Source organism: Hyaena hyaena, unplaced genomic scaffold (assembly GCF_003009895.1).
Source record: "Hyaena hyaena isolate Hyena2069 unplaced genomic scaffold, ASM300989v1 scaffold_4, whole genome shotgun sequence".
NCBI lineage: Eukaryota > Metazoa > Chordata > Mammalia > Carnivora > Hyaenidae > Hyaena > Hyaena hyaena.
Genome location: NW_024080636.1, coordinates 1,641,030 through 1,650,544, shown reverse-complemented (window position 1 = coordinate 1,650,544; position 9,515 = coordinate 1,641,030). Strand labels below are relative to the sequence as shown.

At 44.5% G+C, this 9,515-nt stretch overlaps 2 pseudogenes; one reads left to right on the top strand and one right to left on the bottom strand.

Moving 5' to 3' along the window:
* Nucleotides 1-9,515, bottom strand: part of LOC120233965 — an 18,462-nt pseudogene extending 8,947 nt beyond the window's left edge.
* On the top strand, nucleotides 7,839-7,939 carry LOC120235391 (annotated as a pseudogene).

Sequence of the window (9,515 nt, the reverse complement as noted above, 5' to 3'; positions counted from 1 at the left end):
GAAAAAGGAATCTAAACATAACACTAAAGAAAGCAACCATAAAACAAGGGAAGAGAGAGAAATGACAGATACAGAGAACAAAAACAGCTAGAAAACAATTTACAACATGGCAATAAGTACACACCTATCAATAATCACTTTATTTTTTTATTTTATTTTATTTTTTTTATTTCTAGGAGAGAGAGAGAGAGAGACAGCGTGAGCAGGGGAGGGTCAGAGAGAGAGGGAGATACAGACTCTGAAATTGGCTCCAGGCTCTGAGCTGGCAGTCAGCACAGAGCCTGACGCGGGGCTCGAACCCACAAACCGCGAGATCATGACCTAAGCGAAAGTCGGACGCTTAACCGACTAAGCCACCCAGGCGCCCCAATAAAAAATTTTTTTAAATTAAGAATGATCATGTCATTCAAAGAGTTTGGGGACAATTTGTATAAGTAATAGATCAGAATGTCTGGGACTAGCTGTCTGGGACTGCAGCTAGACTTTTTATATTAATTCCTATAAAAATAATTCTCCTCTTTGCTATAATGTGGAGTTTTCCTGGAGTATAATTTTGACATAGTATGATATCATCCCATAAAAAATTCCAAAGTAAAAATAAGTGAATTGGGAATTACTTTTTCTTTAGCATTACTAAAGAGGATGTCACTAATCCTCTTCATGTACATTTTTTTAAGTGTTTATTTATTTATTTTTGAGAGAGAGAGAGACAGTGAGCAGGGGAGGGGCAGAGAGAGAGGGAGACAGAATCCCAAGCAGGTTCTGTGCTGTCAGCACAGAACCAGATGTGGGGCTCAACTCATGGAAGTGAGATCATGACCTGATCAGAAGCCAAGAGTCGACGCTTAGCCAACTGAGCCACCCAGGTGCCCCCCGTACATTTTTATACATAAGTAATTGAAGTCACTCAGAAGATGCCTTTTGGATGTTTATTAGTTTACCAGAGAGTGTTTGGGCTGTCCACAAATGCTTTAGGTGAATATGGTCAAACTGGTCGCTGAACACCTGAATCAGATCTAAGATGGATTCTAAATTATCTCAGAATAAACAGCAGGGAAGAAACTAAGAAGAAACTCAGTCAAGAACTTATTTTGTGAGTTTCAGTTCAAGATGGTGACTTAGGAAGACCTTGAACTCATCTCATCCAGGAACACACCAAATCTACACCTGTTTTCAGAGCAATTCCTCCTGAAGAAGAACTGAGGCTGACTGAACAGCTTCTGCACAGCAAAATATAGAGAGACCATACTGAGAACAGGGAGAGAGACAGACACACAGTAACAAAGGGGACCCCCACCCTGAACCCTGAAAACCGCCGTGGGGTGGGCTAGTACAGAGCGACTAGGAGCAGATTCAAAGCCATGGTTTGAAAGAGCAACTAGAATATAAAGGATTCTGCTCTAGAACTGTGCCAAACTTTGGGGGGCTACTGCACTGCTGTCCAGGTTAGGGGTGGCGGTGCGGGGTGGGGGTGCTGGGGAGTGCCATGGTTCACACTGTCCTTCCACCTTGAGACAGGAGCTGGGCTCTGGCTGCACAGCCTGCGGCTTCAGTGAGCCCTGGACACCCTGGGGCACAGGAAAAAAATTGGTTTAAAACAGCAACCTGCCTGGGTGGCTCAGTCGATTAAGCATCCCACTTCGGCTCAGGTCATGAACTCACAGTTCGTGAGTTCTAGCCCCACATTGGGCTCTCTGCTGACAGCTCAGGGCCTGGAGCCTGCTTCAGATTCTGTGTTTCCTTCTCCCTCTGCCCCTCCCCCGCTTACACTCTGCCTCTGTCTCTCTCTCAAAAATAAACATTAAAAAAATAATAAGACAGCAACTAGAGGTGTGTCTGGTTGGCTCACTTAGAGCATGTGGCTCTTGATCTTAAGGTCGTGAGTTCAAGTCCTATGCTGGGCATGGGGCCTACTTAATAATAATAATAATAATAATAATAATAATAATAAAACAACTGGAATATAAAGATCCAGCCCAAGAACCCTACCAAATAGTAGGGGAGCTGCTGGAACCCTCTCTGTCAGACGGGCTGGCAAGTGCTACGGTTTACCTTCCCCACCACTTTGATAGTGTGGATGGGAGCGGGGTCCGGGTGCCCAAGCCAGCCTACTGTCTCAGTGAGCCCTGGGCTCCTAGCCCACATCAGCCCAACATCCAACCAAGGTGGCCCCAGTGTAGTGCACACTGGGACGCCCTGGTCAGTGCCCACTAGAGCTGCAGTGACCTCACCAAGCTGACAAAGGTGCAGAGCACCCAGGAACACTCCAGGCCTGCACCCCTTCAGCTCCAGATGACTTGCCTGGGCACTGCTGGAACAGAGCGCCCTGCGACACCCTGGCCCTTGCCTGCCTTCACTCTAGCGTCCCTGCCGGGGTGCCCTTATGTGGAGTGTCCTGGGGCACTGCAGCCTCAGCTGTCCTCCCAGTGAGCCCTCTGTGCCAAGAGTCCGGGGGCTACCCCAGCCCACGTTCCTTCACCTCTGGCCATCCCCCCACGGTAGCGCCCCCAGCCCACACCAGCTGCAGCTCTAGCCAGCTAGTCAACGTCATCAGTCTACACACGGTCTGCACACGGATGACCGTACACAAGATCATTCCTTTAAGTTTAGGGCAAGTAGCTGTTCCACCTAATTCACAGAAACAAACACAGAAAGTCAAGCAAAATGAGGAGACGGAGGAATATGCTACAAATCAAAGAATAAGACAAAACCTCGGAAAAAGACCCAAATGAAAAGGAGATAAGCAAACCACCTGATAAAGAGTTCAAAGTAATGCTCCTAATGATGCTCACCAGACTGGAGACAAGAGTGGAGGAACTTAGGGAGGACTTCAACAAAGAGATAGGAAATATAAAAACGAATGAATCAGAGCTGAATAATACAATAACTGGAATGAAAAACAGGCTGGGGGAATCGACAGTAGACCAGAAGATGCAGAAGAACAGCTCAGCAATCCGGAAGACAGGGTGATGGAAAGCATTCGAGCTGAAGAGTAAAAAAAAAAAAAAAAAACCAGAATTAAAAAAAATAAGAATAGGTTACGGGATGTGTTGGACAACATCAGGTGAACAAACACTCACGTTATCGGGGCCCAAGAAGGAGAAGAGAGGGAGAAGGGGGCAGAAAACTTATTTGAGGAGATAATGTGGGGAAGGAAATAGGTTCAAGCTGCACAGAGTTCCAAAGAGAGTGAACGCAAGGAGGTCCACACCACAACACATAATATTCATAATGTCAAAGATGAAAGATTAAAATGCTGATTCCTCACTTAGAACCATGAAATTGAAAGTTCTAAGAGTAGGCATGAAAATCTGCATTAAACAATAAACCCTCCATGTGAGCTTATGCTTCCTAAAGTTTTTAAAGATCATTGATATCAGAATGATAGATTTTACATTCTTTAAGGTTGCTTCAGGGATGTACTGATTTTTAATAATGTGTGTGTGTGTGTGTGTGTGTGTGTGTGTGTGTGGTGGAGTAGGGTGTGGGGTAGGAAGAGAGCTACAGTTTGTTAAGTCTGATAGTTTGGGAATTCATTATGGAAATGACAATTTTTTTTTGAGGGTGGTGATCAGATAAGGTGACAGAGAGAAGGTATATGAACAGGTACTTGTGACAGATGTTCTATGTTTATGGGTGCTTGCTGGCTTTGTTTCACTACATAATCCCTCTGTGAAATAACCCTTGTTTTCATTTTTTTTATAAATAAAGTTTTATTGGAACACAACTATACCCATTCATTTATGTATTGTCTATGCCTTTTGTCTTTTTTTAAATATAATTTATTATTAAATTGGTTTCCATACAACATAGGGGGATAGTTTTCAAAAACGCTTATGAGAAATAAACTAGATAAACATAATGTAATACATGTATTTACATATGACCAATTCATAAAAGATAAAAATTGGTATTTTTAGAAATATGGTATTCTTTTATTTTTATTTATTTATTTAAAAAATTTTTTAATGTTTTTATTTATTTCTGAGAGAGAGACAGACAGCATGAGCAGGGGAGGGTCAGAGAGAGAGGGAGATACAGAATCTGAAACAGGCTCCAGGCTCTGAGCTAGCTGTCAGCACAGAGCCGACGCGGGGCTCAGACCCACGAACCATGAGACATTGACCTGAGCCGAAGTCAGACACTTAACTGACTGAGCCACCCAGGCGCCCCATTAATATGGTATTCTTTTTTTTTTTTTTTAATATTTTTTATTTATTTCTAGGAGAGAGAGAGAGAGCGTGAGCAGAGGAGGGTCAGAGAGAGAGGGAGTCACAGACTGAAACAGGCTCCAGGCTCTGAGCTGGCAGTCAGCACAGAGCCCGATGCGGGGCTTGAACCCACAAACCACGAGATCATGACCTAAGCGAAAGTCGGACGCTTAACCGACTAAGCCACCCAGGCGCCCCTATGGTATTCTTTTAAAGCCCAAATATCTTATGACTCATTATTTTGGATAATTTTTATCATGACCAGTCACTCTCAAACCAATATATAACTAACTTAACAAACTGTAACCACCAGGTGAAACAACTTTAAAAACAAGCAGTTTAGCCAATTTCTTATATTTCTCGGGGCGCCTGGGTGGCTCAGTCGGTTAAGCCTCCGAATTCGGCTCAAGTCATGATCTCATGGTTGTGGGTTCGAGCCCCGCATCGGGCTCTGTGTTGAGAGCTAGCTCAGAGCCTGGAGCCTGCTTTGGATTCTGTATCTCCCTCTCTCTCTGACCCTCCCCTACTCACTCTCTCTCTCTCAGAAGTAAAACATTTTAAAAAATTTAAATTTCTCATTTTCACTGCACATTAGTCTTGGAACTTCTCTCTTCATAAAGATAAACTTTAAGTATAGATGATATATATTGTGGGCTTTCTACTCTATTAAATTTGCCACCCATGTTAAGCTTATCTATTAAAGAGAATGTTTGTGAGCAGAAAAAAAAGGATCATGAATAAGTGCATCACCCTTGGAAATGTCTTCGTGCCCTTCTGATTCCCTGTCTCTCATCCCTTTCCGTCCTCCACTTGGCCACTGAATCTGGTTTGGTCATTGTAGATTAGCTTGAATTTTCCAGAATTACATACATGGAACCATACAGTATATGTGTACTCTTGTTTTGGTCTGACCTCTGTCTGTCGGCATAATTATCTTGAGATGTATGCATGCTGCGGTGTTCACCAATAGTTCATCCATTTTTGCCACTGAGCTGTATTCCAAGCTGTATTCCATTGTACGGTTGTACGTTTATATGTTAGTCCCTTCGATGGATGTTCTGATTGTTTCCAGTTTGGGGCTGTTACAAATACAGCCACTATGAGCACTCCTGAGAGAAAAGACAAAACAAAACAAATCTTACTTCATTTTCAGTATGACCTTTTGCAAGTTAACCTTTGTGAGGTATGTTCCAACAATTAGCTGGTAAACAATTATTGATCAACAATTATTGATGTAAAACAATAAAATGGTGGAAAAGCTGTTGATTTTTAGAAGTTAAAAAAATTTTTTTAGAGAGAGGGAGACAGAGAATCCCAAGCAGGCCCCATGGCCAGCATAGAGCCCCACACAGGGCTTGATCCCACGACCCTGGGATCATGACTGAGCCAAAATCAAGAGTCGGACGCTCAACCAACTGAGCCACCTTGGCAACCCTAGATTACATTTTAGTTAGAATGGCATCAAATTTTGTTATCATCTTCTGTGTTAGGAGATCTTTAGATTTATCCTCTGGTCTCACATATTTAAAAAAGGTATGTAGATTTTATTGGAAGAGGGTTTATACACTCACTGTGCAACTTCATTATTTGTGCACTTATAAAACGACAAAATCCGTTGGCCTGCAGATATGCTCCTCACACTTTTTCTGCAGTTTCATGTCGTGGGGTGGGGGCAGGGCTGACCTAGAGGTCAGTGTCAGCCGGCTTCTGGATCAGCCAGTGGGAGCCACTGCGGCTTCTGGATCAGCCAGTGGGAGCCACTGGTGAGAGGTGAGGGGGCGGGGGAGGAAAGACTGAGGGGGAGAGGGAGGGGAAGGGTTCACCTGGAGGGGAGGGGGAGAGGAGGAGGGAGGGGGAGGGGAGAGGGAGAGGAAAGGGGAGGGGGAAATGGGGGGAAAAGGGAGGGGTAAAGGGAGGATTGGAAGGGAGGGTTGGGGATGGGGGGGAAGGGAAGGGAGAGGGGACAGGAAGGGTGGGAGAGGGGTAGAGGGGAGAGGAGGGGGAAGGAGAGAAGGAAGAGGAAAGTATTAGAAGAGAAGGGATGGGGAAGGGAACAAGGAAGAGGGATGGGAAGGGGGAGGGGAAAAGGGAAGGGAGGGGAAGTATTAGAAGGGAGGGTGAGAAGGGAGGGGAGGCGGGAGGCGTAGAGGGAGAGGGGAAGGGGGAAGGGAGAAGAGGGGTCAGGAAGGGGGCAGAGGCTGGTGGCTTAGAGGGAGGAAATTTACTTCCCTTCCTTTCTGTCTTGTCCGAAGGCATCCCTGGCGGGGCTGAGTCTGTGATGTGGCCTGGCCGCACACACGCAGGCCTTCTGTGGCCCCGCTTCCTGGGCTCGCGGACCTGAGAGGCACCGGTAGAGGCTCCCCGCCATTGTCAGGCTTCAGGAGGCCTCAGATCCCATTCTCCGGCTCTTGGAGCTCCTGTGAGCCCATTTCCTGATAGGACATTTTCTGTTTTGAATGTTTAGAGTAACTTCTATTTTCCCAACTGGATTCCGACGGAAGTACATAGAGTCCCTCAGACTCCAGGGGTGAAGTATGGTAACGTCCTTTGTCACCAGAGCTGGTTTCAGAGCAGTAGTTACAGCTTAGTAGTGAAATCAGCAACAGCGTAACAAAATAGCCCAGTCTAGAGAGGTTGAGTGACACTGAAAAAGACATCCACCTGTGGATTGTCGCAGGCTGAGGAAATGTCTCTGGGGAAGAGGCGGGAACACTGTTGAGGGCTGGAGTCACAGAGGAGATGGACAGTGAGGGGACCAAGGGCACAGGCAGAAGAGAGTCGGGAGCGGGTGAGGGAGAGAGGGCACAATGACGTGATATTTTCCTTGCAAATGGAGGGGAACATATTGAGCCAATTTTTAAAAATTTTTTTCTTTTAACGTTTCTTCATTGTTTCGAGAGACAGAGACAGAGCGTGAGTGGAGGAGGAGCTGAGAGAGAGGGAGATACAGAACTCAAAGCAGGCTTCAGGCTCCGAGCTGTCAGCACAGAGCCCAACACAGGGCTCGAACCCACAAACTGTGAGATCATGACTTGGGCCAAAGTCAGACGCTTAGCCAACCTAGCCACCCAGGCGCCTCCCATATTGGGCCAATTGTGAGGAGGCAAAGGTATTGACATCTTGAAGAGATGAAATGGTTTGGAATGGGCTGTGGGAGTCAGCATTGGATCCTGGAGCGAGGACTTTGTAAACCTGACCGCCCTCACCTCACTCCATCTGTAAGGGGCTTGGACAAAGTCGCTACACCCCTTTTTTACCTCTAAAATTCTGATTCTATGAGAGTGTTTCCACCCACCTGTTCCGGTTCTGCCTAATGAAGCAGCATAAAATAAAATGTTCTACATGACAGCTTTTCAAATATTCAGAGCTAGCTGGCCATCATGTTCCCCTTACCTTTCTCTTCTCCACTCAAAATAGCCCACTCTTTCGACCACTTTTTATGGCACTGTTTCCTGGTTACACTCACCTGGGTATATCTTTTTAAAAATAGGTACCTCAAAATACACCTGATGCTTCACACCGATAGTCTGATTACTGCAGGGACCAAGGTATTATAAATTCCTGTTATTTGGTGATGCCGATTTAGCATTTTATCAATTCTTATTTTAATTACTTAAGTACTGGTGATCGCTTTGGCAGCAAGTACACTAAATCAGAACGATACAGGGAAGATTAGCCTGGCCCCTGCAGAGAATGACGTGCAAATTTGCGAAGCGTTTAATTACATAAATACTGTCACACTCAGTCTGCCTTTAGCTCTCCTCCTCCCCTTGCCTTACCCACAAGCTAATATAGTTCTTCCTCTAGTTAAATTTTTTTTATTGTGATAAAATGTACAATTTATCATTCAAACATCTTTAAGTGTACAGTTCAGTGCCTTTAAGTATATTCACAGTATATTCAGATAGGCCTATTAAGTATATTGTGGACCCATCACCAGATGGTTCTCCAGAACTTTATCATCTTCCCTTACCAGACTCTGTCTCCATTAGACAATCACCCCCATTCTTCCTCCCCCAAGACTCAGGCAACCATGATTCTACTTTCTGTCTCTATGGATTTGACTGATCTAGGCACTGCATATATGTGGAATCATACAATATTGGTCCTTATTTATCTGGCTTATTTCACTTAGCACAATGTCTGAAATGTCCACCCATGTTGTGGGCATGTATCAGAATTACATTTATAGAAAGTTGAATACTATTCCATTGTATGCATATGTCACATTTTGTTTTTCCCATCATTCATTGATGGACATTTGGGTTGTTTCCATTATTTGGCTATTGTGAATGATGCTACTATGAATATGAGTATACAAATATGTTTGAGTCCCTGCTTTCGATTCTTTTGAGTACATACTCAGAGGTGGAGTTGCTGGGTCAAATGGTAGCTCTGTTTAATTTTTTGAGGAACCACCATATTCTTATATTTTTGTTGAGAGCATGCTCTTTCAGGCCTCTGCAGGTGGACCCTATGTCTGCTCTATTTGATGCAATGTCAAGTACAATTTATATACTTGATGCATAGCGATCCCTATTGTAAAATAGAATCATTCAAGTGTAATGTATAGTTCACTGTCCAGGTTATAATTAGTGCAAGGATTGGCTATAGTTTATTAGAGATTTATTTATTTATTTTATTTATTTAAGTGAACTCTACACCCAATGTGGGGCTCAAACTCACGATTCTGAGATCAAGAGTCACGTGCTCTACTGATTGAGCCAGCCAGATGCCCCGATTAGAGATTTTAATCTGTGACAAGAGTAGATAGCATAGCCAAATACTGAGCAATGAAACATTGAATAACGTTTTCAAGATGACCGGTTTTAAAAACATTTTTGATGTCTCACTGTAGGCTTCCTAATCTCAACTTTTCTAGGAAAAGATAGCAGTTAGTGGCAACTATCCACTACGCTTTACAAACCGGTGGAAATCTGGATCGATATTTACATAGTGCCACAAATTCTTAAGTCCAAGATAAGCTTCGGTCAGCACAATTCTAGATTTTACAATTTTAAATACCCTGAATGATGTGTGTTGAAATCGGTGGGCTGGGAGATACTGATCCCCACTGTCCCCAGGATGGCCAGATGGCTGGAACTTGGAGCAGCCAGAGATCCGTTACTGGTCACCTGATCACTAGGAGTCCAGGACTCACTGAAATATGGCCGAGGAGGGGTGCTACCACCTAGTCATTCACCACAGCAGCAGCTGCAGCCTCTGAGTGTGCCCTCGCTCATCAAAGACAAGGGAGTTGTAGCATTGCTGTAGCATCTGACGTTTCAAGTACTGCGGTGCCAT